Source organism: Microtus pennsylvanicus, chromosome Y (assembly GCF_037038515.1).
Source record: "Microtus pennsylvanicus isolate mMicPen1 chromosome Y, mMicPen1.hap1, whole genome shotgun sequence".
Taxonomy (NCBI): domain Eukaryota; kingdom Metazoa; phylum Chordata; class Mammalia; order Rodentia; family Cricetidae; genus Microtus; species Microtus pennsylvanicus.
This window is the reverse complement of record NC_134602.1, coordinates 24550721-24578329: the sequence shown is the minus strand read 5'-3', so window position 1 is coordinate 24578329 and position 27609 is coordinate 24550721.

The following is a 27609-nucleotide window of genomic DNA, read 5'->3' as shown; positions in this document are numbered from 1 at the left end:
AAACAAGAACGGAATCTTTAATTTTAACATAGCAAAATTACATATAACACAACAGTTATCAAGCAAGAATTACAGTTACAATATTTATATCTATTTTATCTTTTATCATAACAATGGAAAACTATAACTATCTATCTATTCTTCAACTCCATCAGAGACTCCAGAGTAATACAGTATTACCTAAGCAAACAAAAAGTAAGCCATTTTCAAACTCTAGAAATGACAGAGACATCTCGCTGCCTGGACAGTCACCCAAAGTTCCTCTGTACCGTTGGTGTTTCCATCCTCAGCCTACAGGCCCATAGTTTCCAGCAGACATTTCCATGAAGCAGGAAATTTCAAAGGCAGTCACTATCTGCTTGTCTTGAAGAATGTTTGCTGACCCTTTCCTGAATCAGGAACACGAAAAGATCATCTCGCCTTTAGGCAAGTTCAGTAGTCCTCTCTCTGAGTGTTTTCTGTGTACAGTTTATGCAACAATCCAGGCAAGAGCAGTTTCTTCCCCAAATGGCTATCAAACTCCATAAGGATCCTCTTTGATGCCCATCTTCTTCCTGAAGTAGATATGTGCTGCCAAGAGTAGAGTGTCTCACTGTCATGAAAAACCCTAAGGTACTAAAACATTAAATAGCCTATTTTGTAGTCTAGAGAGATATGAATAATGCCTATCTAACTGAAATATATATATCTATGTAGCTAGAAAATCTAACTAACATGACTACAAACTTGACTATTATTAATGATTATCCATTAATAACCTATATACATTATATTTTTAAATGAACTACACAATCACAATACCTTAATGAAGATCAAAAATGCATGTACATATAAAAAAAATTGACCTAAAATCTCTATCAGTAAAGCAAAATCTATACTAATGCAAATATTCATATCTATATCACATCCCACTTTAAATGTAAAAGAACGTTTATAAGCCATATTTGGGAACGTGGGTGCAGTTTTTTTCTCTCCAAAATGCTTCCTGCTGAATGGTGGCATCATTATTGATTTATCTCAGTTGGCAGTTGAGCGAAGCAATTTTTTAAAGTTGTTCACAGCAACCTTTAAGTAGGGAGTGGTCCATCCTACCATATTAGGATAGAGGCATCCACAGACTATCACCCTCTGTGAAAACATAATAGAAACTCCTTTCCAAAGCATCATGTCCTTAGATCCAAATTTCAAAGTCAAGGCATTTTCAAAATATCTACGTTGGATTATTTCAGCAGCATTTATAAAGAAACATCTTTTAGCAGCTATTGCTACTGCCTCAAAATTCAAATGATTCAAAAAGAGCATAATAGCATACAATATCAAAATTCGCTGTGAATTTTCCATCGTTGTGCGCTTCAATTTAACCTCTATTTTGTTTATTTTTCCTTTTTATTTTTTGCCTTTTGAGACAGGTTCTCTGTATCTTTGACCTGGAATAACTCTGTATACCTGTCTGTCCTTGAAGTCTCAGAGATCTGCCTCTCTCTGCCTTTCAGGCATTGGGATTAAAGGTGTATGCTACTACACATTGAACTCACAAAGATCTGTTTGTCTCTGCCTTCAAGGCACTGGGATTAAAGGCGTGTGCTACCTCACCTTGAAGGTAAAGAGGTCAATCTCCCTCTGCCTCCCATGTGTTGGGTTTACAGGTGTGTACTACCACACCCAACAACTCTCTTCCTTTTTTTAACTTTAAGAACTTCAAATTTTAGCCTGCACATATTTTTAACACACTGTAAATCAGTTAAAAATTTTCTTTGTCTTTGAATCTCTCTTTACTCTATTTCTCTCTCTGTTTTTCTGACCACATGAGTCTTTCATTTACCAAGCAATCTCAGTAGGACTAAAGCCGTGGCTTTGCTGGCCAGATGTAGCCCATTCCTTAGCTTTCTGCCATTCCAACCTTGTGGCTGAGGTACCGAACAGAGCCGCATTCAGTGCCACAAGTCTACAGTGTTTCAAGGTCCTTGCCATCATATGGCTGCAACAGACAACACTCAAGCCCTCTTTCTGTAGCTGGCCATCCTTCCTCAAACAGTCAGAGTTTGCCCAGGCAGGATGGCCCAGAAAGCCGGCATTTTAAAACAACACAGTTTTTTTTCCTGCTACTGCTGAAAACATACAAGCATTCAGTTGGCTTTTATCAACACCATTTAAATGTTGTGTGGCAGGACCTCTTAAGGGCTGCAGGGTTTTGCAGCTGAAGCTGAGTCAGCAAGCCTCTTTTAGATGAGAGCCCTTGCTTTCTTCTAGCAAGCAGAGCAGACTGAGAAATCGCTGCTACAAAGAAAACATGCTTTACTCTTTCCCAAGCTTTCTCAGGCTTTCAGTGGATTCAGTTGTCCACAAGGCTGCAAGCCATTCTGTAGTTATTTGAGCAGCGAGGCTGTGTCCCCAGCACCACGGCCGCATGAAGGTTATGCCTGAAATAAATACACAAAAACTGTATTCTTTTAAACACTGCTGGCCCATTAGATTCAGCATTTTAACCCATTTCTAATAATCAGTGTAGTATAATGAGGTGCACTTACCAGGAAAAATTCAGCATGTCTGACATGGTGGCTGGCTGCATCGACATCTGCCTCAGAGAGCAGAGCTATTGCATCTGCCGGGGAGAGGGGAGCATGGCTTCTCTGAGCTCACTCCCTCTTCCTCCCGGCATTCTATTTTCTTTACTCCACCTACCTATGTTATAACCTATCAGCTGAAGCGGATTCTTTCTTTAATTAATCAATTAACTTCTTCTGTCACTTTATCCTTTCAACAGCTTGCCCATATAAATCTCCCATGTGTCTTCTGTTGTATAATCTTTCATTTGTAAAGAACTTGCACTCTCAGGGGAGGATTTTTCTGACATCTCTGTGGATGGAGATCATATGAGGAAGATCAGATGAGCAACCATGACAACTCTAATGCTGTAGAGTTAGGTGGACCAGAGATTGATGGCTGACATTCCTGTGCTATGCATCAGATGCCCCTGAACTCTGGCCCTGTTGACAGACAGGCAGACATCAAGTTGGTCACACATACTTAACTCATTCAGGTTCACAGATACTGTAAATGGAGTTTTAATTCTTCTCCTAAACTAATAAAAAAACCAAGATTAGGAGAAGAGAAGAGCCTGAAGTAAGGCCTCAAAATGGGTCATTTTGCAAAGGAAAGGTTACCTGCCTCCATGTATGCTGTCTCCCCTTCTTAGTCAAATCCATCCTTCCAGTGTCTAGCTAACAGCTAACCATAGGATTGAACCCAACTGCCTTTGATTTCTGAAATAAGTGCTGTCCCCTTAAGGTCTCATAACAGCACAGGAAGGTTTGTAAGACTGTCCCAGCAACAATTTAAAGCAATTCTAGGACACCAAAGATGCAGCAAATTTGGTTAATTGGTAATATAGATCGTTCCGATGGGAAAAAATAATGTAGCATTAAAAAAAAAAAACAGATTGGTGTACTCAAGATGAATTTATGTGATATGGCACACACAGGCTTCTAGTTCTGAATACTTCATGCTCGGTGTGTTTTGGAGATTGTCGTGACCCTGAACCTAGCTGGAGGCTTTGGGGCCTTGAAAGGACAAGACTTAATATTTCAGGACATCCTTGTACTTGGTGCCCACTGTTTACTGATTTCCTTACAGAGAATGAGCAGCCATCTACTCCTGCTGCCATGCCTTCCCCACATGAACAGAGAGAAGACCCTATACACACAGGTCGCTTGTATCACATGTGAAGGCATAAGTCACAAACAAACTCCCACAGCAGTTTAGAATTGTGATTAATAGAATGATTAGTTCTTGAAAGGGGAAAAACTTAGAGATCACAATCCCTGACAAAAGCCCTCTGCAGGATCAGAAAAGGAGCCTAGTAGCCGGAAGGGAAGCTCAAGCAAGAGATCAAGCTGAAGGTAGAAGTTGCTTTTTAAAAGAGAGAGAGACCACAACTCAATGGGCTGGTATCTCAGTGGCTATTCAGGAAACATCACAGAGAAAGGATCTGCTTCATGCATGAGAGTCACCGATGATTTCCCTTTAAGAAAAAAACCCATCAAAACTCCCAATAACATCATCAGCATTCAACAACATGTCTATGATTTCTTTGCCTTGCCTTTGATTGTGCAGTAAATGATGCTGATAGTTAATCTGTGCAATTATGCAAATTTCCTTGTAACTGACTAGACAGAATTGACAGGTTATCTTAAACACAGCAGGGAGTCACTCTACGATGAAACTGGTTCATCATCACCTGTGTGACAGTGACATAATTAAGATCTTTCCTTTGCCTATAAATCTCATTATGTTCAACATGATATGTTGTCATACAGATTTCTTAGGGTTTTGTCCCACTGGTGGTTTCCTTGGTATGCTTACATAATTTTTGCCAGATCCAATCAGTTTTGCCATGCACTCTCAGCTCCACGTCATTGTTTTCCCCTTATGTTCCAGTCCAGGCATTTTAGACCTCTTGTAACTGTTGTAAGATTATTTCATGTTCCACCTAAATGATTTAGGATTTTATTTAGGCTGGGTTTTATCTTCCATCACTGAGTTCATTGACTTTCCTTGGATGAAATTCCTGGGACACTGAGCCTAACTCCTTGGGGATTCCTCCAGTTATTTCTCCTTTCTTAGATAGTTTACACTCTCACTATTACTGTGAGAGTGTTTCTGTAGCAAATATTCTTCTCAAGATGAGAAGAAACTTCAATATTACAATCCATTTGTTATTGTGATTTAAATACACATACACAAACACACACAAGTTAATGCACATACACTGATGATATCTCAATTTATGGGGCCATTCTGGGGATGTCAAGATCGATATCTCTCGAGTGGTTCTCAGAAGGCCATAGGGTGACCCTCTCTAGGTACTTAAGCAGGGAGGAGAAGTTGACCGCACTGTGACATGTCCCTAGGAACTATGTGTGCCTTGTCCCATAGTCAGATTGATGACTGACTATCTTGAAAACTGCCATGGAACTTTTGTTTGGCAAATGATGGAGATCAAGTCAGGGTCAAAATCAGAAAACTAGATGGAGTTTCCAAGCTCCAGTGGAAGAGCAGATGGATGGAGAAAAAGAGCAAGGATGTCAGGAATATAATGGCTTGGTCCACACTATGAGACACTGTGCCTGAACTAAGGGGATTCAACTAATCCAGTGACCTGGGAATGAAAGAACATGGGATCGAACTGGAAGTTCTGAATGTGGCTGACAATTGGGGCAGACGGAGAAGCCAAAGATAATGGCACTTGCAATTGTCTGCATATCATACACTGGCTTTTTGTGATCACATTTTTTGTGGATGCATACCTTGCTAAATCTGGATGGATGAAGGGTGGGCTTGGACTTCCCACAGCTCAAAGTACCCTGCCCTCTATTTGGACTGGTGTTTGAGTGGAGAGGTTTATTTGCGGAGCAAGAAGAATGTGGGAGGAGGAAGAGAAGTGGAAAGTTTGATAATTATTATTATGAAGTAATGGAAAAATCAATAGAAAATAACCAATGAGGACATTGGAGCTAGGAAAAAAAAACATTCATGTGAGTTGTTGACTCAGACCAAAAATTATTTTACAGAAAAAAAAAGGGGGGTTGAGTTACTTGGAAAATATGACTCAAGTAATTGGGAAGAAGATTGGGGTTTTTATTTTGGGTCTTCATGGGGCTGTATGAGCAGCATTTTAGGACCTGTATGCTGGATATTTCTGGGGGTTAGTAGGAAAGAAACCTGGCTAGGAGGAGTTTTATGACATAAGTAGGGCCTTGATGATGTCACAAAGCTTTGGTTGGGGGTGGCAACTCTGTTCCTCATGAAGCACTAGTCTTCTGTGAAGGTGGGCTTACTATCTTCACCGTGGCTGAGGAGGTCAGTTCAGCTCTTGGGCTCCATAACTGTTCAACCGAATTTCCAGAAGTTGGAATCTAGAGAGCCAAGATATTTTCTTTTGGTAAATATGTTTAGGAAGCAACTAGGACCTCTGTAGTCAAAGAAAGGTTTCTTTCAAATCTGCTCTGGGTCCAAAATTTATGTCGTTAACAGCTCCTATATTTGATAGCTGGGGGACGGTTAATGTCGGGTATTCTCCCCACTCTATCTTTGCTAAACATGTCCAATTCCTCAGTCCACTTAAATGGCAAAGATCCTCTTTGTCCATATGTGTTTTAAAAGATAATTATTTCCAATAGGTGCTGTTGCACAGATTAATGTTTCTTTCTTTTGGCAGTTTGACTCACAGTACTCCCTTCTCTAATGAAGATACAGAATATCTTTATGTAATCAACCTGCATCTGGATCAGGAGACACAATAGAGAGAGCCAGTGGACTGGAGTGCCATGACCTTGGGCAGGTGGTTATAGATCAGCCAACTAACCAGTAGCTTGAGTGGTAAGGAGAGGAGTGGCTGTTCTTTGAATTCTTTGCCATCTGTTCAGATATTTCTTTCTCACTTTAGGTATAGACATAGCTTCCTCTCTCATTGATATAGTAAGTAGGAAGTAGGTTTCTCAGTAGAGGTCAATTGCATTTTGCAGCAGGAATATGTCTCTGATACACATATACTGAGCTGTAGACAAGAGTTTGATAATTTTCCTATTAATTTCTTAAGAACATATTCCATTTAGGTATCCAAATCTATTCAGCCCTGCCTTTTTCACCTGCTCCAAAGTTATTCCTAAAAAGAGCCTTGACCTCACATCCTCACCTTCTTATTCTTGCAGGCACTTATGGTGGAGGAAACCACTTTGTGTCTGATTTAAACTGAAGTTCTTCCTATGCAGAGATTGGCAGCTATGAAGCCCAAGCACAGAAACAGAGCCAAGAGACAGTGGAACAGGAGTGCTGTGGCCTATCTCAGAAAGTCTCCCGCCATGATGAAGATGCCTCTCAGTATGAGTTGCATGCCACATCTCCAGAAGAAGAATGGGCCATTGCTCCAGAAGCAAAAACTTAGTAAGCCTTTTGAGGCCCTGGAGAATATTGTTGGCCGCAGAATTTCTCATGGCTGGAAGGAAGCCAATGAACCAGTCACCATTGGAAAGCCATCATTCTAGATCAACTGCCAACATATCCCTCTCTCTATTTGTTGAAATATGATGGGATTGATTGTGTCTATGGCTTGGAGCTTCATAGTGATGAAAGGATTTTAAACCTGAAGATCCTGCCTAATAATGTGCCATTTCCTCAGGTGACAGACACTCATCTCTCAAACACCATAGTTGGCAGAGCAGTGAAACATACATTCATGGGCACAAATGGCTCTAAGAATGACTGGAACGGGATGGTCCTAGAAGAGGTGCCAATCATGAAGACCTGGTTTTATATTACCTACAAGAAAGATCCGGTCTTGTACATTTACCACCTCCTGGATGACTACCTGGAAGGCAACCTCCACATCATGCCAGGCTCTAAGGAAGAGTGGAGTGGCGTGGTCCCAGATGAGGTGCAGGCCATAACGACCTGTTTCTACATTGTCAACGAGAATGATCCGGTCCTGTACCTTTACCACCATCATGATGATTCCATTAAAGGCAACCTCCACATCACGCCTGAATGTCCTCCAGTAGAGGTGACTTTGGAATTAGGCAGGGATTCCTTGGAGGGCAAAAGAGTGCAGTACAACAAAAAAGATGGAACCCAAGAGATAGGTAAAATTATTTGCCAAGTTCCCAACAAACCTTCTGTGTATTTCATCAAGTTTGATAATGACTTCCATATCTATGTCTATGATTTGGTGAAGATCTGTTAAAGTGAAATTCTCAAATTTTGAGGGGCAGACTTAATGCTCTCTTTGGGAATGTGTTTTTTCAGAGATACCTCAGGTCTTCTATGAATCCTGGTATCTTTTCCAATGGATTATTCTTTCTCAAAGAATAAAAAATTAGTTAACATGTTGTGTTATTTGGTCAATGATGGATTGTGTTTGGTGGATGGGGCATCACAGAAATACATGCCTCAAAACAAAGCAGGATTTATGGTCTTTTCCGCTTGGAGAGTAAAGGACTGGGGATGCGTGTTGTGGTAAAGGACAAGATGGCTGTCAAGGAAGCAGTGAAGAGGAGACAAAAAGTTGTATGATCTCGGGGCGGTACGAAGCCTGAGGGAAAACCATGTCAAATGGAAAGGTGTGACCGATATCAGCGTGAGGTATTGGGACTTAAGAGGATAAAGAGTAGATTAATCAGGAAGGGACACAAATGTATACTCAAAATCAGAGAAAATTAGGTTTCATTTGGTGAATGGTTTAATTCGTACTGGCTGTAAGTCAAAGGATGTTTGATCTCCACTAGAGCATGTTTCTTAGTGAAAAGTGTCTCCGCTCAGTTGCTCTTCTCCAGTAAGTTGGACAACAAGCTACCTACTTAGTTTTGCCAGAATTCTGTCTGCCACCTACTTTATCATGCCTGGATTCGGTATGCCTTGAACTCTCATAGGTCTTTTCCATGCCTTCCAACCCTTGTCAGTTCATTTAAATAATTGCCCTGCCATACCTGGAAAACAGTGTTCCCTTTCATTGATCATGTTCTGTAGTACTTGGGCTATAAAACTCATGAACACACTCACCCACACACAGGATAAACATGTACATATGATGCCCACTAGTGTGTGACATGCACACATATGATGAATGCACCGAACTCCATAATATCAGTAAAGTAGGGAATCCATGATGCTAGGTGGAGTCTGGCAAAGACCCCACACACCCATCAAACCGCCAAATACCAGTATGGTACTGATGTCTGACTCCCATCCTGTAAGGAACCTGCCATCCTGTAACTGGGCTATTTTTGGTTCCTTCATCTTCACAAACTTGGTTAAAATGTTAGAGTTGTCAAACTGGGAGTTAGGGTCCAGCATGTAGATCATGTCCCAGGTCAGGTGATTTGGCTACAATTTGGGTGAGAAATTGTACCAGGGAATTCTGGTACACCCTCTCCTCTTGTTCTCCCTGTCCTCATCATCACTCTTGTGGGTGGGCCTGGAGCACAAAGAAGGTAAAATGGAATAAGCCTCCTCCTTAGTGGAAAACCTTGTCAATCCCTAATTTGACCTGACTCTCTGAGGGAATGCAGCACATTTTTTCCTACTAGGTCTCCTCATTCATTGGTTCACTCAATTTCCCAAGGAATGATTGAATTCATCCATTCTTCCTTGTCTCTCTCTCTTCTTTCTTCCCTTCTTCCATTTCCCCCTTGATTGTAGAAATTTGAGCAGCAGGGCTGCATCCCCATGGGGCTGCCTTTTAAGGTTATGCTCCGAAACAACAACACAAAACTATTCATTTAAACACTGCCTGCCCCATTATTTTCAGCCTCTTAACCCATGTCTAATAATGTATGCTGCAGCACGAGGTGCGCTTAGAAGGAAAGATTTAGCATGTGTGACCTGGTGGCTGGCTGTATCGCCATCTGCCTCAGAGTGCAGAGCTACCATTTCTGCCCATGGGAGAGGTGCATGGCATCTCTAAGCTCAATTCCTATTCCTCCCAGCATTCTCTTATGTTTATTCCACCCACCTATGTTCTAACCTTTCATGCCAAACAGTTTCTTTATTTAATTAACCAATGACCTATACTCCATCATTACTCCTATTTCTGTTTAAACAAGAACGGAATCTTTAACTTTAACATAGCAAATTACATATAACAAAACAGTTATCAAGCAAGAATTACAGTTACAATATTTATATCTATTTTATATTTATCATAACAATGGAAAACTATAACTATCTATCTATTCTTCAACTCCATCAGAGACTCCAGAATAATACAGTATTACCTAAGCAAACAAAAAGTAAGCCATTTTCAAACTCTAGAAATGACAGAGACATCTCGCTGCCTGGACAGTCACCCAAAGTTCCTCTGTACCGTTGGTGTTTCCATCCTCAGCCTACAGGCCCATAGTTTCCACCAGACATTTCCATGAAGCAGGAAATTTCAAAGGCAGTCACTATCTGCTTGTCTTGAAGAATGTTTTGCTGACCCTTTCCTGAATCAGGAACACGAAAAGATCATCTCACCTTTAGGCAAGTTCAGTAGTCCTCTCTCTGAGTGTTTTCTGTGTACAGTTTATGCAACAATCCAGGCAAGAGCAGTTTCTTCCCCAAATGGCTATCAAACTCCATAAGGATCCTCTTTGATGTCCATCTTCTTCCTGAAGTAGATATGTGCTGCCAAGAGTAGAGTGTCTCACTGTCATGAAAAACCCTAAGGTACTGAAACATTAATTAGCCTATTTTGTAGTCTTGAGAGATATGAATAATGCCTATCTAACTGAAATATATATATCTATGTAGCTAGAAATTCTAACTAACATGACTACAAACTTGACTATTATTAATGATTATCCATTAATAACCTATATACATTATATTTTTAAATGAACTACACAATCACAATACCTTAATTAAGATCAAAAATGCATATACATATAACAAAATTGACCTAAAATCTCTATCAGTATAGCAAAATCTATACTAATGCAAATATTCATATCTATATCACATCCCACTTTAAATGTAAAAGAACGTTTATAAGCCATATTTGGGAACGTGGGTGCAGTTTTTTCTCTCCAAAATGCTTCCTGCTGAATGGTGGCATCATTATTGATTTATCTCAGTTGGCAGTTGAGTGAAGCAATTTTTTAAAGGTGTTCACAGCCATCTTTAAGTAGGGCGTGGTCCATCCTACCATATTAGGATAGAGGCATCCACAGACTATCACCCTCTGTGAAAACAAAATAGAAACTCCTTTCCAAAGCATCATGTCCTTAGATCCAAATTTCAAAGTCAAGGCATTTTCAAAATATCTATGTTGGATTATTTCAGCAGCTTTTATAGAGAAACATCTTTTAGCAGCTATTGCTACTGCCTCAAAATTCAAATGATTCAAAAAGAGCATAATAGCATACAATATCAAAATTCGCTGTGAATTTTCCATCTTTGTGTGCTTCAATTTAACCTCTATTTTGTTTATTTTTCCTTTTTATTTTTTGCCTTTTGAGACAGGTTCTCTGTATCTTTGACCTGGAATAACTCTGTATACCTGTCTGTCCTTGAAGTCTCAGAGATCTGCCTCGCTCTGCCTTTCAGGCATTGGGATTAAAGGTGTATGCTACTACACATTGAACTCACAAAGATCTGTTTGTCTCTGCCTTCAAGGCACTGGGATTAAAGGTGTGTGCTACCTCACCATGAAGGTACAAAGGTCAATCTCCCTCTGCCTCCCATGTGTTGGGTTTACAGGTGTGTACTACCACACCCAACAACTCTCTTCCTTTTTTTAACTTTAAGAACTTCAAATTTTAGCCTGCACATATTTTTAACACACTGTAAATCATTTAAAAATTTCCTTTGTCTTTGAATCTCTCTTTACTCTATTTCTCTCTCTGTTTTTCTGACCACATGAGTCTTTCATTTACCAAGCAATCTCAGTAGGACTAAAGCCGTGGCTTTGCTGGCCAGATGTAGCCCATTCCTTAGCTTTCTGCCATTCCAACCTTGTGGCTGAGGTACCGAACAGAGCCGCATTCAGTGCCACAAGTCTACAGTGTTTCAAGGTCCTTGCCATCAAAGAGGCTGCAACAGACAACACTCAAGCCCTCTTTCTGTAGCTGGCCCTCCTTCCTCAAACAGTCAGAGTTTGCCCAGGCTGGATGGCCCAGAGAGCCGGCATTTTAAAAGAACACAGTCTTTTTTCCTGCTAATGCTGAAAACATACAAGCAATCAGTTGGCTTTTATCAACACCATTTAACTGTTTTGTGGCAGGACCTCTTAAGGGCTGCAGGGTTTTGCAGCTGAAGCTGAGTCAGCAAGCCTCTTTTAGATGAGAGCCCTTGCTTTCTTCTAGCAAGCAGAGCAGACCGAGAAATCGCTGCTACCAAGAAAACATGCTTTACTCTTTCCCAAGCTTTCTAGGCTTTCAGTGGATTCAGTTGTCCACAAGGCTGCAAGATCATTCTGTAGTTATTTGAGCAGCGAGGCTGTGTCCCCAGCACCACGGCCGCATGAAGGTTATGCCTGAAATAAATACACAAAACTGTATTCTTTTAAACACTGCTGGCCCATTAGATTCAGCATTTTAACCCATTTCTAATAATCAGTGTAGTATAACGAGGTGCACTTACCAGGAAAAATTCAGCATGTCTGACATGGTGGCTGGCTGCATCGACATCTGCCTCAGAGAGCAGAGCTATGGCATCTGCCGGGGAGAGGGGAGCATGGCTTCTCTGAGCTCACTACCTCTTCCTCCCGGCATTCTATTTTGTTTACTCCACCTTCCTATGTTCTAACCTATCAGCTGACGCGGATTCTTTCTTTAATTAATCAATTAACTTCTTCTGTCACTTTATCCTTTCAACAGCTTGCCCATATAAATCTCCCATGTGTCTTCTGTTGTATAATCTTTCATTTGTAAAGAACTTGCACTCTCAGGGGAGGATTTTTCTGACATCTCTGTGGATGGAGATCATATGAGGAAGATCAGATGAGCAACCATGACAACTCTAATGCTGTAGAGTTAGGTGGACCAGAGATTGATGGCTGACATTCCTGTGCTATGCATCAGATGCCCCTGAACTCTGGCCCTGTTGACAGACAGGCAGACATCAAGTTGGTCACACATACTTAACTCATTCAGGTTAACAGATACTGTAAATGGAGTTTTAATTCTTCTCCTAAACTAATAAAAAAACCAAGATTAGGAGAAGAGAAGAGCCTGAAGTAAGGCCTCAAAATGGGTCATTTTGCAAAGGAAAGGTTACCTGCCTCCATGTATGTTGTCTCCCTTTCTTAGTCAAATCCATCCTTCCAGTGTCTAGCTAACAGCTAACCATAGGATTGAACCCAACTGCCTTTGATTTCTGAAATAAGTGCTGTCCCCTTAAGGTCTCATAACAGCACAGGAAGGTTTGTAAGACTGTCCCAGCAACAATTTACAGCAATTCTAGGACACGAAAGATGCAGCAAATTTGGTTAATTGGTAATATAGATCATTCTGATGGGACAAAATAATTTAGAATTAAAAAAAAAACAGATTGGTGTACTCACGATGAATTTATGTGATATGGCACACACAGGCTTCTGGTTCTGAATACTTCATGCTCAGTGGGTTTTGGAGATTGTCGTGACCCTGAACCTAGCTGGAGGCGTTGGGGCCTTGAAAGGACAAGACTTAATATTTCAGGACATCCTTGTACTTGGTCCCCACTGTTTACTGATTTCCTTACAGAGAATGAGCAGCCATCTACTCCTGCTGCCATGCCTTCCCCACATGAACAGAGAGAAGACCCTATACACACAGGTCGCTTGTATCACATGTGAAGGCATAAGTCACAAACAAACTCCCACAGTAGTTTAGAATTGTGATTAATAGAATGATAAATTCTTGAAAGGGGAAAAACTTAGAGATCACAATCCCTGACAAAAGCCCTCTGCAGGATCAGAAAAGGAGCCTAGTAGCTGGAAGGGAAGCTCAAGCAAGAGATCAAGCTGAAGGTAGAAGTTGCTTTTTAAAAGAGAGAGAGACCACAACTCAATGGGCTGGTATCTCAGTGGCTATTCAGGTAACATCACAGAGAAAGGATCTGCTTCATGCATGAGAGTCACCGATGATTTCCCTTTAAGCAAAAAACCCATCAAAACTCCCAATAACATCATCAGCATTCAACAACATGTCTATGATTTCTTTGCCTTGCCTTTGATTGTGCAGTAAATGATGCTGATAGTTAATCTGTGCAATTAATGCAAATTTCCTTGTAACTGACTAGACAGAATTGACAGGTTATCTTAAACACAGCAGGGAGTCACTCTACGATGGAACTGGTTCATCATCACCTGTGTGACAGTGACATAATTGAGATCTTTCCTTTGTCTATAAATCTCATTATGTTCAACATGATATGTTGTCATACAGATTTCTTAGGGTTTTGTCCCACTGGTGGTTTCCTTGGTATGCTTACATAATTTTTTCCAGATCCAATCAGTTTTGACATGCACTCTCAGCTCCACGTCATTGTGTTCCCCTTATGTTCCAGTCCAGGCATTTTAGACCTCTTGTAACTGTTGTAAGAGTATCTCATGTTCCACCTAAATGATTTAGGGTTTTATTTAGGCTGGGATTTATCTTCCATCACTGAGTTCATTGACTTTCCTTGGGCGTAATTCCTGGGACACTGAGCCTAACTCCTGGGGGATTCCTCCAGTTATTTCTCCTTTCTTAGATAGTTTACACTCTCACTATTACTGTGAGAGTGTTTCTGTAGCAAATATTCTTCTCAAGATGAGATGAAACTTCAATATTACAATCCATTTGTTATTGTGATTTAAATACACACACACAAACACACACAAGTTAATGCACATACACTGATGATATCTCAATTTATGGGGCCATTCTGGGGATGTCAAGATCGATATCCCTCGAGTGGTTCTCAGAAGGCCATAGGGTGACCCTCTCTAGGTACTTAAGCAGGGAGGAGAAGTTGACCGCACTGTGACATGTCCCTAGGAACTATGTGTGCCTTGTCCCATAGTCAGACTGATGACTGACTATCTTGAAAACCACCATGGAACTTTTGTTTGGCAAATGATGGAGATCAAGTCAGGGTCAAAATCAGAAAACTAGATGGAGCTTCCAAGCTCCAGTGGAAGAGCAGATGGATGGAGAAAAAGAGCAAGGATGTCAGGAATATAAGGGCTTGGTCCACACTATGAGACACTGTGCCTGAACTAAGGGGACTTCAACTAATCCAGTGACCTGGGAATGAAAGAACATGGGATCAAACTGGAAGCTCTGAATGTGGCTGACAATTGGGGCAGACGGAGAAGCCAAAGATAATGGCACTTGCAATTGTCTGCATATCATACACTGGCTTTTTGTGATCATATTTTTTGTGGATGCATACCTTGCTAAATCTGGATGGATGAAGGGTGGGCTTGGACTTCCCACAGCTCAAAGTACCCTGCCCTCTATTTGGACTGGTGTTTGAGTGGAGAGGTTTATTTGCGGAGCAAGAAGAATGTGGGAGGAGGAAGAGAAGTGGAAAGTTTGATAATTATTATTATGAAGTAATGGAAAAATCAATAGAAAATAACCAATGAGGATATTGGAGCTAGGAAAAAAACATTCATGTGAGTTGTTGACTCAGACAAAAAATTATTTTACAGAAAAAAAAACACATAAAGGGGTTGAGTTACTTGGAAAATATGACTCACGTAATTGGGAAGCAGATTGGGGTTTTTATTTTGGGTCTTCATGGGGCTGTATGAGCAGCATTTTAGGACCTGTATGCTGGATATTTCTGGGGGTTAGTAGGGAAGAAACCTGGCTAGGAGGAGTTTTATGACATAAGTAGAGCCTTGATGATGTCACAAAGCTTTGGTTGGGGGTGGCAACTCTGTTCCAGATGAAGCACTAGTCTTCTGTGAAGGTGGGCTTACTATCTTCATGGTGGCTGAGGAGGTCAGTTCAGCTCTTGGGCTCCACAACTGTTCAACCGAATTTCCAGAAGTTGGAATCTAGAGAGCCAAGATATTTTCTTTTGGTAAATATGTTTAGGAAGCAACTAGGACCTCTGTAGTCAAAGAAAGGTTTCTTTCAAATCTGCTCTGGGTCCAAAATTTATGTCGTTAACAGCTCCTATATTTGATAGCTGGGGGACGGTTAATGTCGGGTATTCTCCCCACTCTATCTTTGCTAAAAATGTCCAATTCCTCAGTTCACTTAAATGGCAAAGATCCTCTTTGTCCATATGTGTTTTAAAAGATAATTATTTCTAATAGGTGCTGTTGCACAGATTAATGTTTCTTTCTTTTGGCAGTTTGACTCACAGTACTCACTTCTCTAATGAAGATACAGAATATCTTTATGTAATCAACCTGGATCTGGATCAGGAGACACAATAGAGAGAGCCAGTGGACTGGAGTGCCATGACCTTGGGCAGGTGGTTATAGATCAGCCAACTAACCAGTAGCTTGAGTGGTAAGGAGAGGAATGGCTGTTCTTTGAATTCTTTGCCATCTGTTCAGATATTTCTTTCTCGCTATAAGTATAGGCATAGCTTCCTCTCTCATTGATATAGTAAGTCAGGAAGTAGGTTTCTCAGTAGAGGTCAATTGCATTTTGCAGCAGGAATTTGTCTCTTATACACATATACTGAGCTGTAGACAAGAGTTTGATAATTTTCCTATTAATTTCTTAAGAACATATTACATTTAGGTATCCAAATATATTCAGCCCTGCCTTTTTCACCTGCTCCAAAGTTATTCCTAAAAAGAGCCTTGACCTCACATCCTCACATTCTTATCCTTGCAGGCACTTATGGTGGAGGAAACCACTTTGTGTCTGATTTAAACCGAAGAGTTCTTCTTATTCAGAGATTGGCAGCTATGAATCCCAAGCACAGAAACAGAGCCAAGAGACAGTGGAACAGGAGTGCTGTGGCCTATCTCAGAAAGTCTCCTGCCATGATGAAGATGCCTCTTAGTATGAGTTGCATGCCACATCTCCAGAAGAAGAATGGGCCATCGCTCCAGAAGCAAAAACTTAGTAAGCCTTTTGAGGCCCTGGAGAATATTGTTGGCCGCAGAATTTCTCATGGCTGGAAGGAAGTCAATGAACCAGTCACCCATTGGAAAGCCATCATTCTAGATCAACTGCCAACATATCCCTCTCTCTATTTGTTGAAATATGATGGGATTGATTGTGTCTATGGCTTGGAGCTTCATAGTGATGAAAGGATTTTAAACCTGAAGATCCTGCCTAATAATGTGCCATTTCCTCAGGTGACAGACACTCATCTCTCAAACACCATAGTTGGCAGAGCAGTGAAACATACATTCATGGGCACAAATGGCTCTAAGAATGACTGGAACGGGATGGTCCTAGAAGAGGTGCCAATCATGAAGACCTGGTTTTATATTACCTACAAGAAAGATCCGGTCTTGTACATTTACCACCTCCTGGATGACTACCTGGAAGGCAACCTCCACATCATGCCAGGCTCTAAGGAAGAGCGGAGTGGCGTGGTCCCAGATGAGGTGCAGACCATAACGACCTGTTTCTACATTGTCAACGAGAATGATCCGGTCCTCTACCTTTACCACCATCATGATGATTCCATTGAAGGCAACCTCCACATCACGCCTGAATGTCCTCCAGTAGAGGTGACTTTGGAATTAGGCAGGGATTCCTTGGAGGGCTAAAGAGTGCAGTACAACAAAAAAGATGGAACCCAAGAGATAGGTAAAATTATTTGCCAAGTTCCCAACAAAACTTCTGTGTATTTCATCAAGTTTGATAATGACTTCCATATCTATGTCTATGATTTGGTGAAGATCTGTTAAAGTGAAATTCTCAAATTTTGAGGGGCAGACTTAATGCTCTCTCTGGGAATGTGTTTTTTCAGAGATACCTCAGGTCTTCTATGAATGCTGGTATCTTTTCCAATGGATTATTCTTTCTCAAAGAATAAAAATTTGTTAACATGTTGTGTTATTTGGTCAATGATGGATTGTGTTTGGTGGATGGGGCATCACAGAAATACATGCCTCAAAACAAAGCAGGATTTATGGTCTTTTCCCTTTGGAGAGTAAAGGACTGGGGATGCGTGGTGTGGTAAAGGACAAGATGGCTGTCAAGGAAGCAGTGGAGAGGGGACAAAAAGTTGTATGATCTCGGGGCGGTATGAAGCTTGAGGGAAAACCATGTCAAATGGAAAGATGTGACCGATATCAGCGTGAGGTATTGGGACTTAAGAGGATAAAGAGTAGATTAATCAGGAAGGGACACAAATGTATACTCAAAATCAGAGAAAATTAGGTTTCATTTGATGAAAGGGTTAATTCGTACTGGCTGTAAGTCAAAGGATGTTTGATCTCCACTAGAGCATGTTGCTTAGTGAAAAGTGTCTCCGCTCAGTTGCTCTTCTCCAGTAAGTTGGACATCAAGCTACCTACTTAGTTTTGCCAGAATTCTGTCTGCCACCTACTTTGTCATGCCTGGATTCGGTATGCCTTGAACTCTCATAGGTCTTATCCATGCCATCCAACCCTTGTCAGTTCATTTAAATAATTGCCCTGCCATATCTGGAAAACAGTGTTCCCTTTCATTGATCATGTTCTGTAGTACTTGGGCTATAAAACTCATGAACACACTCACCCACACACAGGATAAACATGTACATATGATGCCCACTAGTGTGTGACATGCACACATATGATGAATGCACCGAACTCCATAATATCAGTAAAGTAGGGAATCCATGATGCTAGGTGGAGTCTGGCAAAGACCCCACACACCCATCAAACCGCCAAATACCAGTATGGTACTGATGTCTGACTCCCATCTTGTAAGGAACCGGCTTTGCCCTATGTACATAACACTCATCCGATCCCATACGGGTCTGCCAGGTCCTCTAGCACAAGGTAATGCAGAAATTGATCAATTATTGATTGGTAGTGTGCTTCAAGCCTCTGAATTTCATAAAAAACATCATGTTCATAGCAAAGTTTTGAAGAAAGAGTTTTCTATTACATGGCAACAAGCTAAGGAGATTGTGAAGAAATGCCCTACCTGCTCTTTCTATAACCAAACGCCACTGCCAGCAGGAGTTAATCCAAAGGGCACTCATAGAAATGAAATCTGGCAGATGGATGTGTTCCACTTTGCAGAATTTGGCAAATTGAAGTATGTTCATCACACCATCGACACTTATTCAGGCTTTCAGTGGGCAACTGCTTTAAGTTCAGAAAAAGCTGATTCAGTAATCACTCATTTATTAGAAGTCATGGCTATCATGGGTATACCTACACAAATAAATACAGATAATGGTCCTGCTTATGTCTCTAGGAAGATGAAACGGTTTTTTGATCATTACAATATCAAGCATGTTACAGGTATACCATACAATCCTACAGGTCAAGCAGTCATAGAAAGATCAAATCGAACTATAAAGGATATATTGAACAAACAGAAAGGAGTGGAAAACACCCCTAGAAATAGGTTACATAATGCTTTGTTAACCTTGAATTTTCTCAACGCTAACGAGAAGGGAACGACGGCTGCAGAAAGACATTGGATAATGGAAAAGTCTGCTGAACTAAATCAACCAGTTTATTTCAAGGATGTACTGACCTCACAATGGAAGCCAGGAGATGTGCTGCGTTGGGGAAGGGGTTTTGCTCTTATCTCCACAGGTGAGGAAAAATTATGGATACCGTCAAAATTAATAAAGGTTCAGTTTGAGGATGGGAAGTCACTTGGAAAAGATAAATATCAATTCATTCACAAGGATGACCGACGTACAGATGGTAAGGATTACTAATAGGATGGGGGCAGGGTTCTTTTCTTATCTCCACAGGAAAATATTCATCTCCAAAGAATTTGAGGGACCCTGAATATTTAATTACTGATGGATGGAAAATAGTTACGACCCATTAAACATCAACAATAAAATTAAATACATATCGTAAGTATTGATTTTATATATATATATATATTTATATGTTTTATTGAACATTTCTTTATAAATGTGTAGAGCTGGTTTTGGAGTTGGACTATGGCTCAGTCCTTCTTCAATTCCAAGCCTGTTGATAAGAGGTATTTCAAAGTTTCTGTCTCAGGTCAGGAGCCATGAAATGGGACAGAATAAGAATAATTTTATACTTGATAAACTTTCTTTGCCTTCCCTCACATCTGTGTCTTTCTTTATATGTCAGTATAAGTCCTTGTGGTTAATGTTTAAATTTCCCATAACAAGCAACATATTTTCCTACAGTAATTGTTGAAGTTTCCAGGATGAAGATGGGGCCCCACAACATCAACTCAATCTGGTTTTTATGACGTCATGAATTTTTTTTTTTAAGCACTAATTTTAGACCTGTTTTTTGGTACCAACTGCAAGAGACAATTTCATATGATGCACATTTTTGACAACGCTCTGGCCGGACCTTCTCAAAACACACAGAGACTAGGTATAATTTTCTTAAGTCAAAGGTTAATTTGGGAATTTTACCATCGTTTGCTTTCACAGGGGCCCCTAAGAAGAACGTCGCCCCCATGTCAGCTAGAAGCAATCTAAGAGGACGACGTCCCCTCTCCCAACAGAGTTTGCCCACAGGGTTAGGGACATCTTTTAGTGGTTGGTTTAGGAGTGAGGGGATGGGGAGATATTGTATGTAATTAGGGATAAAAAAAAGGGGGGGATTAACTGGGTTGATGGGATGATTGGTATTTGTGACTTACTGTTTGTAGAAAATTATGTTGGTACTGTTTCTTGTATATTGATATATTGAATATTGAATGTGAGTGTTCCTACCTCTATTTTGGTATAAGAGTATGCTTATATTGTATGGATACATCTATCATATCACAATGTACATTTCTACCTCTGGTACTATTTATGTAATAACATTGTTTACATTTGATAAGTAATGACATTGTTTACAGGTGAAGATCATTGTCTTCATACATTGCACAATTGTTTATTCCCTTAGTTTTCAAATTAGATAGGTATTGAGAATTACATGTTTGTCATATTATTTTTAGGTTAATCAGGTCTTTTAGATACATAGAGATTATTTTCAGTATAGATAGTATAATCTTCAGCCTCTTTGAAGAGCTGTAGAAAATGGCCTTTAATCTAACCTAGAATTCTGTGCCATCGAGACACAATTTACTCCTGGCAACACCACTCTACTCCCGAGAGAACGTTGAGCACCAAAGACACTCCACTGGGAGCTTGTCTTCCTGGCAGAACTGGCCTTTGGGCTAAGAAAAACCCATATCTCAACTACTGACTAAGATATAAACAGGATTGTCTTATCTTGCCAAGACAGGGTAGGATAATCCTAAGAAAGTTCCTTGCATTTGAGAATGGTATGTCAGTTATGTTAGGCCTTAGCCAAAGTTGGTTGACTCAACATTGCAAACGAGATTTTGGGTGATTGCCCAGGCAGTCAGTTGTCTCTGTCATTTGTTGCACATTTTGGATATCTCTTTTTTGTTAAGTAATATTTACTCCCTTCTCAGATCTTTGATGGAGTTGAAGATTATTTAATTGTAGTTACTCTTTAGCAAAACTTTTGCTCTCAATATTGTTTGTTATATTTATCATTTGTTATTATTGTTATAGTTATATTTGGTATAGTTGTGTCTTATTTAGACAAAAGGGGGAGATGAAGGGGTTAAATCAGCTCCCTTTAGAGGGCGGGGTTTGCCTCAGGCGAATCCCTGCCAATAAAGGGTGCGCGGAGAGGCGGCTCGCCCCTTTTTTGTTCCTCGCTACCTGTGCTACGCTGGAACTTTGGTTCAGTAAGTTTAACAATAAACTGGTAAATATTCTTTGATATCTGCATTGCCTTTATTTTGTCAGTTCCTTTTCTGCTTCAGCTGTTAATTCTCTGGGACTGTTTAAATCTTTATCACCATCCAAGGTCTTGTTCAAATGAATTATTAGATCAGGTGTTATCCCAATAGTTGGTCGTAAACTGGAAATGTCTCCTAACAGTCTTTGAAAGTCATTAAGAGTCCGTAAGCGATCTCTCCGAATTTGTGCCTTCTGTGTCTTAATTTTTTGCAAACCTATTCTATAACATAAATAATTAACAGAATCTCCCTTCTGAATCTTTTCAGGAGCAATTTGCAATCCCCATTTAGGTAAGAGTATCTGTATTTCTTCAAACAGTCTGTTCAAGGTATCTATGTTTGAATCAGATAAAAATATGTCGTCCATGTAATGGTATACAATAGATTTGGGAAATTTCTTGCGTATTATTTGCAATGGTTGGTTCACAAAATATTGGCACAGGGAGGGGCTATTTAACATACCCTGGGGGAGGACGGTCCAGTGGTACCTCCTCGAAGGTTGAGAATTGTTATAAGTAGGCACTGTGAAGGCAAATTTTTCTCTATCTTCTTTTTGCAAAGGTATAGTGAAAAAACAATCCTTTAAATCAATAACTATGAGAGGCCATCCTTTTGGTAATAAAGAGGGCAACGGAATTCCAGATTGCAGAGGGCCCATAGGTTGAATAACCTTGTTGATGGCCCTGAGATCTGTCACCATTCTCCATTGACCTGATTTTTTCTTAACCACAAATACAGGAGAATTCCAAGGGCTGGTAGATTCTTCTATATGTCCAGCATCTAGTTGCTCTTGTACCAGCTGTTCTAAAGCCTGTAGCTTTTCCTCAGCTAAAGGCCATTGCTTTGTCCATATTGGTTTCTCAGTCAACCATTTTAGAGGCAAGGCTGTTGGTATTTCTGAAGGGACATCAATTGCTTGTTCCTGCACAGCCCTAATGGCTGGTTTTGTCCTTTTGTAATAACTTTTAATATTCCTTTCAGAAATATGGGCTCTAGAAGTAGCAGGAATGTTAATTTGAGTATTCCATTGTTGTAATAGGTCACGACCCCATAAATTCATTGCAATATTGGCTACATAAGGCCTTAATTTTCCTATTTGTCCCTCAGGCCCTATACATTCAACCCATCTCGTGCTCTGCCTTACTCGACATAGGGTTCCAATTCCCAGGAGCTGAACATTTACATTCTGAAGAGGCCAATATGGATGCCAAGATTCTGGGGGTAATGATACTTACATCAGCACCTGTGTCCAGTAGGCCAGTAATAAAAATGCCATTTACACACACTCTCAGCTTAGGTCTTTGATCATTTATAGAAGTTTGCCAAAACACACGTAACTCATCTTTCTGATTACTATTGCTTGTAACAGTAGGCATGTGGCTTTCTAATTGTCCTGACGAGGCATGTTCTCTGCAGAAACTGGGAATGTCTGAACCATGTTTGCCATGGGGGCCTGAGAGGCCCCCCCTCTCACGTTTCCCATCTGTTTCAGGTTGCCTTGTCTATCTCTTGTAGACCTGCATTCATTCGTCCAGTGTCTGCCCTTCCCACATCTTCTACATAAACCTGAAGGCTGATTCCTTCTATTCCTGTTATTTCTAGAAGACGCATTATTACTATTTCTGAAAACCCGTTGTTTACAATTCCTTTTCATATGACCCATTTTGCCACAATTAAAACATTTGGTATTCTGGTGTCTCGTTTTACCATTGGAAATTGCTTCTTCTACCCATGCTTCAGTGCCATAGTCAAATGTGTCAACATCTAGTGTATGCAAGACCCATTCTTCCAAGGACGCTGATCTGAACATTAAAGGCCTCAAGATCCTTTTGCATTCCACATTAGCATTTTCGTAAGCCAAAGACTCAATTATTATACGTCTTGCTTCTGGGTCAGGTATCCCCATTTGTACAGCCTTAGTTAATCCTTGTAAAAAGTCACTAAAGGGTTCTCTCTGACCCTGTTTAACTGTGACAAATGATTCCATTCTCTGTCCTGGGTCTTGTACTCTGTCCCAAGCCCTTAAGGCTGCTGTAGTACACATGGAGAGTATGTTTTCATCCAAATTAGCTTGTTCCTGAGGGTCTGAAAAGAGCCCTTCACCTAGAATTTTATCTAGGGAAACGTCAATTCCCTTCGCCTTTTCCTGCTGTTCTAAAAGTCTAGCCTCTTGCCTGAATAAGCATTTCCATTTTAATTGCGGTCCACTCTCAAGGACCGCGGAGCTCAGCTGGAGCCAGTCCAAGGGGGTTGCTTTGCTTGTTGTGGCCCAAGATTTTAGCATCTCTTTAACAAAAGGGGAGTGCATCCCAAAAGACATGATGGCCTGTTTAATTTCTTTGAGATCATTCATACGGACAGGCTCCCATGTATCTTCCTTGATGACCCTAGGGTTTCTGGAACCAACCACCTTTTCTGTTGTTATTACAGGAAAGGCATGTAGAGCTGTAGATAGAGCTTTGTGAAAATTTTCCCGGAGGGATTTATCCACAGATGTAGTTAAAATTTGCCTTTCTACCCTTTGTTCTTCTTCATCAGAATTTAGAAATTCCTCAATCTTTTCAATTCTATTCACCATTGCTTTTTGTAATGTCTGAATCTCCTGCCCAGAATTATGTTCTAAAGCCTTCATTGAGGATTCTAGAGTATGAAATTTGTCCAGTAGAGATAACTTGTCATCTTTGGACATAATTTTTATGGCATAAACCGTGCCTTCTTGTATTGACAATCTTTCCGCCAATCTGTCATAAGCTTTAGACAAAATTCGATTGTCACATTCAGCAGTTTTGATTCTCTCAGTTAACGTTTCAGTTCCTACAGAAAGGGACTGCTGAAACTTACGATCTAATTCAGCTGTTCCTTCTTCCATAGTAATGAATTTCTCCTTAACATCAGAAAGGACTGCTGAAACTTACGATCTAATTCAGCTGTTCCTTCTTCCATAGTAATGAATTTCTCCTTAACATCAGAAAGGGACTGCTGAAACTTACGATCTAATTCAGCTGTTCCTTCTTCCATAGTAATGAATTTCTCCTTAACATCAACCTGTACTTTTTCTAGATTTTGCTCAGTTAACCAAGTCATGTTAAACAAAGATTTGTTTTCTTCCTGGAGAACTTCAAACTGATTCTTGAGAAGATTGTTGTCGCTCTCAATAGTTTTCAAACGTTCAACCTCTGCCTTAAGAGATTTGATCATTTTCCTATTATCAAACCAAATAGTGCTAAGGAAAATTAAGAATCCCAGGAATATCCATATATGTGGTGTGGTAGACACCTCTTGTAAGATCTCCCAAATGGTGCACTCAAAAGAACTATTGAAATAGGCTGCGGTCACGTTCTCAGACATTATTTAGAAAAGAAAAAGTTCTCTTACCTGTAATAACTGGTTCCTGCCAGTGGTGGCGAAAGAGTCCAGTTGAATCCACGAGTCCTAAATCTGAAATAAAACGACTCAAAAACAAAATTGAAACAGACACCAGGCTGATAAGTATTTTTTGCCGGGGCTCTCAGGCCGCTGTCACGTGACCTGAGCGCTGGCGGCGGTGGGAGGGGGAGCAGCAGACACAGGCAGCGCGCGCGCCGGCGGGCGGGCACGGGAAATCTGGCCGGGGCGGCTCGGAACAGAGGCTTAGGCACTGTTAAAAAGGCTCTGTCGATATCAAAGTCACTGCTTGATACTCTAACAAGCAGCAGGGAAAATCGAGTCGCTCAGAATCTCAGCTGTTTCAGCGCGCGCCCAGAGAGACTGCTCAGAATCTCAACTTCTTCCGCGTGCGCCCAGAGAGACCGCCGCAGCGACCAGGGGTGCAAGAGACGCCGATTCGGGGCAGGTTCTCGGCAAAGCCCCACGGGGCAGGCGCCAGATGTTCCCGCACAAAATAAAGGCATTGCAGATATCAAAGAATATTTACCAGTTTATTGTTAAACTTACTGAACCAAAGTTCCAGCGTAGCACAGGTAGCGAGGAACAAAAAAGGGGCGAGCCGCCTCTCCGCGAACCCTTTATTGGCAGGGATTCACCTGAGGCAAACCCCGCCCTCTAAAGGGAGCTGATTTAACCCCTTCACTTGGGCTATAAAACTCATGAACACACTTACCCACACACAGGATAAACATGTACATATGATGCCCACTAGTGTGTGACATGCACACATATGATGAATGCACCGAACTCCATAATATCAGTAAAGTAGGGAATCCATGATGCTAGGTGGAGTCTGGCAAAGACCCCACACACCCATCAAACCGCCAAATACCAGTATGGTACTGATGTCTGACTCCCATCCTGGAAGGAACCTGCCATCCTGTAACTGGGCTATTTTTGGTTCCTTCATCTTCACAAACTTGGTTAAAATGTTAGAGTTGTCAAACTGGGAGTTAGGGTCCAGCATGTAGATCAGCTGTCCCAGGTCAGGTGATTTGGCTACAATTTGGGTGAGAAATTGTACCAGGGAATTCTGGTACACCCTCTCCTCTTCTTCTCCCTGTCCTCATCATCACTCTTGTGGGTGGGCCTGGAGCACAAAGAAGGTAAAATGGAATAAGCCTCCTCCTTAGTGGAAAACCTTGTCAATCCTTAATTTGACCTGACTCTCTGAGGGAATGCAGCACATTTTTTTCCTACTAGGTCTCCTCATTCATTGGTTCACTCATTTTTCCAAGGAATGATTGAATTCATCCATTCTTCCTTGTCTCTCTCTCTTCTTTCTTCCCTTCTTCCATTTCCCCCTTGATTGTAGAAATTTGAGCAGCAGGGCTGCATCCCCATGGGGCCGCCTTGTAAGGTTATGCTCCGCAATAACAACACAAAACTATTCATTTCAACACTGCCTGCCCCATTATTTTCAGCCTCTTAACCCATGTCTAATAATGTATGTTGCAGCACGAGGTGCGCTTAGAAGGAAAGATTTAGCATGTCTGACCTGGTGGCTGTCTGTATCGCCATCTGCCTCAGAGTGCAGAGCTACCATTTCTGCCCATGGGAGAGGTGCATGGCATCTCTAAGCTCAATTCCTATTCCTCCCAGCATTCTCTTATGTTTATTCCACCCACCTATGTTCTAATCTTTCAGGCCAAACAGTTTCTTATTTAATTAACCAGTGACCTATACTCCATCATTACTCCTATTTCTGTTTAAACAAGAACGGAATCTTTAACTTTAACATAGCAAAATTTCATATAACAAAACAGTTATCAAGCAAGAATTACAGTTACAATATTTATATCTATTTTATCTTTTATCATAACAATGGAAAACTATAACTATCTATCTATTCTTCAACTCGATCAGAGACTCCAGAATAATACAGTATTACCTAAGCAAACAAAAAGTAAGCCATTTTCAAACTCTAGAAATGACAGAGACATCTCGCTGCCTGGACAGTCACCCAAAGTTCCTCTGCACCGTTGGTGTTTCCATCCTCAGCCTACAGGCCCATAGTTTCAAGCAGACATTTCCATGAAGCAGGAAATTTCAAAGGCAGTCACTATCTGCTTGTCTTGAAGAATGTTTTGCTGACCCTTTCCTGAATCAGGAACACGAAAAGATCATCTCACCTTTAGGCAAGTTCAGTAGTCCTCTCTCTGAGTGTTTTCTGTGTACAGTTTATGCAACAATCCAGGCAAGAGCAGTTTCTTCCCCAAATGGCTATCAAACTCCATAAGGATCCTCTGTGATGCCCATCTTCTTCCTGAAGTAGATATGTGCTGCCAAGAGTAGAGTGTCTCACTGTCATGAAAAACCCTAAGGTACTAAAACATTAAATAGCCTATTTTGTAGTCTAGAGAGATATGAATAATGCCTATCTAACTGAAATATATATATCTATGTAGCTAGAAAATCTAACTAACATGACTACAAACTTGACTATTATTAATGATTATCCATTAATAACCTATATACATTATATTTTTAAATGAACTACACAATCACAATACCTTAATGAAGATCAAAAATGCATATACATATAACAAAATTGACCTAAAATCTCTATCAGAAAAGCAAAATCTATACTAATGCAAATATTCATATCTATATCACATCCCACTTTAAATGTAAAAGAACGTTTATAAGCCATATTTGAGAACGTGGGTGCAGTTTATTCTCTCCAAAATGCTTCCTGCTGAATGGTGGCATCATTATTGATTTATCTCAGTTGGCAGTTGAGCGAAGCAATTTTTTAAAGGTGTTCACAGCAACCTTTAAGTAGGGCGTGGTCCATCCTACCATATTAGGATAGAGGCATCCACAGACT